This window comes from Phyllostomus hastatus, unplaced genomic scaffold (assembly GCF_019186645.2).
Source record: "Phyllostomus hastatus isolate PE091 unplaced genomic scaffold, TTU_PhHast_1.1 phas_scaffold_78, whole genome shotgun sequence".
Lineage (NCBI taxonomy): Eukaryota > Metazoa > Chordata > Mammalia > Chiroptera > Phyllostomidae > Phyllostomus > Phyllostomus hastatus.
In genome coordinates, this window is record NW_025334041.1 from 16,779,444 (window position 1) to 16,783,955 (window position 4,512).

Genomic DNA, 4,512 nt, shown 5'->3' on the forward strand with positions numbered 1-4,512 from the left:
ATTTTATTTCACAAATTTTCTGGTATATTATTATATATTTATCATGTCTAATATATGCCAATACATATGTACCAAATACTTTATATATATATATAAATTAGATATATACATGTACTATTGAGAGGCTACTTTAAGTTAATAGGCAGCTAACATCCACATACTACTGCCACTATTATTACTGCTGCTTTTACTACTAATAATAACTAACATTTATGCAGTTACTCTTCTTAGCCACTTGCGTATGTTAACTCACTCAACCCTCCCAACAACCTGTTGTAGACAGTATTTCATGCTTGCTTGCACTGCTCCCCATCTTTCTGGGAATGCCAAGAATGCAGGGCCCTGATACCTCTTTGCACAAGTCACTTCTCAGGACTGTGTTTGTAATGAGAACCTTGGAAGATGAGGTAACATCTTGCTCTGGATCAAAGAATAGGCTTGCTTACAGACTGCTATAAAGCATCGACTTCCCCAGGTCCAGTATTGCTCTTCTGGAACACAATTCTCATACACTGTGTGTGTGTAGGCATTTGCCTAGACAAACCTGTGGGGCCACTAGGAACTCAGGGTCAGGGAATTGACACAGCAATGCTGATGCTGTGGCTATGGCTTTTGCTGTGATTAAATCTTTAGTCTCTGATCCAGGAGTCGTGTGGCTTCTGCCAGCGTACATGGAACTTAGCGAGTTAATTGATGAACTTGCAAGTAAGGTAAAATCTGAGCCTCTCTGAAGTCCTTACAAAATCCCATTACTATCTCCATTATATAGATGAGGAAGGAGAGACATGGAGAAGTGAAGTAACTGGTTTGAGTTAATATAGCTAGTAAGTGGTAGAGTCGGATGTGAACCTAGTAGATGGGCTCCAGTATCCAGACTCTTAATTAATTAAGACAGACTGTCACTTCATAGCAGCTGGAACTTGGTACCTTGAGAGGGCAAATGTCTACCAGCTGCCCCCACGCAGCTGACAGTCCTGCAAAACAAGGCTGAAGGGTTCCTAAGAGCTGCCATATGATGACGCTTTCTTCATCTGAAAATGTAAGAATGTGACAAATTGTTGCTGTGAGAGCCTGGGAAAGTAAGTCCTAGGTCCCATAAGATAAACTAAATGTAAAAACAAATGAGTGGGTTAAAAGCGGGAACTATTCTATCTTCATATTTTGCCTTATATTGTTGTATGTTTGCTATTTGTACTATCTTTGTTAATTAATGACCAGAGGAAACCTTCCTCAAAGAGAAAAGATGTACTTATGTTTGCACATTGTCACCTTCAATTATCTTGGTTATCAAAAATGGAAGTGGGTCTCCTTATCCCTTCAAAGCGGTTACCAGGTTCCATTTTCAGAGCTTGACTCTGAATGAGTTTCTAGTTGCACTTGAATCTGGGACTCTCTTTGTACACTCCTGAGGGCACCACTCATACGCACACATCATGAATGGGTCCCTTCCAGAGTTGTGTGATGTAGGGTATTATTTAGCCTTTGATACAGTTCACAAAGAAGGACAACACTGGCAATGGACTTAGAAAAACAGTGCAGGTAATAATCTAATTTTTACTTGATGCCATCTTGACTCTGAGATAAAAGGATTTTGGTAGAAAGCACACCAGAGTGATCTCTGTCTCAGATTTCTTTCCCCATGCCTCTGAGTTTCAAATTCAAAGTTTTCATATGATGTAAGCTATTCTTACTAAATATTACAGGAAGATGTTGATTCACTGGGTCTGGGAAAGGGTTAGGATGCTACATTTTTAACAAGTTCCCAGGTGATGTCACTGCCACTGATCCGAGGAACCCACATGGAATAACAGCAAGATCAGTATCTCACAAACTTCTCCAGGTAAGAATCACCTGAACAGCTAATGTTTAAAAATGCGCTCAGGCTCCACCTTTAGAGATTCTAATTAGGTGGCTTTGGGGGATGCTAAGACCCCCTAAAAGTAACCTAAATAAGTTATCAGGAAAGTGTGAATATGCCCTTCTAAATCAGTGGTTACTAAATACAGCTGTGCTTATACAAACAAACAAACAAACAAACAAACAAACACAAAAAACAGTGAGGCCTGTGACCAGGAATGAGACCCAGCTAGTTCTCTGTTAGGGCCCTAAGAAATTGTTAACTCCATGAGGGCAGGGACCAAAATTGTTTTTGTTTTTTTTTCATTGCTTTATGTCAAGCACTCAGCATAGTGTCTGATAAAGTGAATACTCATAAAATATTTTCCAATTGCCTTATTTTGGACTCCCCACAGTCTAGCCCTGGATTAGTCAGTGTTCTTGTGATTTCAAGTGATAAAAACTCATCTTAAACCAGCTTATGCCAAAAAGGGAATTTTGGGTTAACAAAACAGGACAGTCTAAATTTGTTCTGATTTCATAGGCCTAGGTAGATTCAAATGTTCAAACAATATTATCAGATATCAAATTTTCCTTTCTCCCTTCCTCCCCTCTCTCCCCCTCTCTCCACCCTCTCTCCTCCCTCTCTCCTCCCTCTCTCCTCCCTCCCTCCCTCCCTCCCTCCCTCCCTTCCTTCCTTCCTTCCTTCCACCTCTACTCTCTTTCTCCTTCTACTTTAACTCTGATTTCCTCTATATTTTCAGTATAATTCTGTACATGAGAGAAGATGTCCAGGGGCATCTCCAATTCTACATGGTCCTTAAATCTTACATATCAATGGAAGAGGGACAACAAAATCCTAGAGAGCAGTCTAAATGGCTTATTCCTTTTTTTTTTTTTTCCAATAGAGGTGCAGGTGGTGTTCTAATCCCCTACATGCCTCACCTTAAAAGTGATCAATGTGCCTTGGATTAATTCTATACAAACCATGTGGACTGAGGAAGATTAAATCGAAAAGTGGGCCAGGGGTGGGGGTGGCAAGCCATTTAAAGCTGGGAGGTGTTATTGTTCGGGCAAGTATATGTCCACCATAGGCTTGTGTCTGTATTTTTAGTCTCATCATTTGACTCGGTGGAGTATGACCCACCCTGAACTAACAATATCTCCTCATTTAGAACTTTTGTGTTGAATATTTGAATGATTTTTCCTATTCTCCCCAAGATGAAGACCACAGTTCTTAATGTAATCTTTAAGGGCTGCATTTTCCTAACTCTGTGGTCTCATCTTCTTCAAAGTTTGCCCTCCACATCTGCCTGCATTCCTTCTAACACCAGGTTTGTTGCCCCTTTCTGCTTCTGTTGGCTCACTCCTACTTGCCCTTCGACCTTGGGAAAAATAATCACTCAAGGAGGCATCTCTGACCTCTGTAACCGGGTCAGTTTCTACTATTAGAAGCTTTGATAACACTGGAGAGTGAGTCTCCTGTGTATAATTATCAAAGGTGTGATTTCACATTTGTTCCTGTGATTCTTTTAATTAATATCTATAATCTCTGTGGAGTCTTTTCCATATTATAGTATTTTTTATGCCTAGCATAATACCTGGCATACAGTAGGCACTCAATAAATATTTGTTGAATAAAGGAACAAATAAATGAATGAAGCTGGACCACCAGAAAACTGGGTACCAGGGTGGTTTGTGGTTAGCTCCTTACAGAATGACTTTCATGGAGAACATTTTAATGTTATTCTCTTATCAAAAGCCCATGAAATCTATTAACTGTGTTTCCTATAGGGCTGTTGATGAAATTTTTTTCCATATTACTCAGTTTTCTGTATACCAACTAATGAAAATGAATATATTTTTCATCCTGTTTTGGAATCACTTTGCTTTCCCAGAGAAAGTAATCTCTTTTCTTCTTTTTTTTTTTTTTTGTAACTCAGCAGTTAGGGGTACAGTCCAAATCCATTATCTTCAGAATTGAAGCACATGCAACAAAGCTCCTGGGAGAATTGACAGCTGATGACGTGCAGCTAAGACCCTTCCCACCCACTCCTGATTTCCTTCTGCTGAAGGCAGCCACCTGGCCCAACAGTATTCCACTTTCCAGAAGCAGTCTGTATCAATGATGGCTTAGTTTGGAGGGACCTGGGTGAGGGGTATAAAGACTTGTGTTATCCAGGTGAAACAACTCTGCAGAGCCACCCCAGCTGCAGGGCTCCCCACTGGGGAGCCCTTGCTCTTTGGCTTCATAGCCCAACTGCTCTCTCTGCCCATTGGACTTCCCTCACTCCTCCATAGGAGCCAATCCCAAGAGCCCTCCCTGGTAAATTTCCTGAATCAAAATCTCGGCCAAGAAGTCTCCTTCCTAGAGAACCTGTCTTAATGATCTTCCCTTTCCCCAAAATGAGAATTGAGTGATTATATTCCTCTTTTACTTTAATTAGAAACTCAAAAACTAAAGAAGCTAAGGTGGCTTATATGATCTACATATTAACAGATTTGGTCTAGGCTGTCTATATTTTCTTTTTTCCTATTATATAGTTATTACTACTGAGCTTACTCTAACTTCAAGGTGTCCCAACTTCTTTGGTGAACTGGGAAGGGTTTCAATGAGCAAACAAACCAAATAAATAAGAATATAGTTTGGGAGACACAATAAATATTAAGCACAGA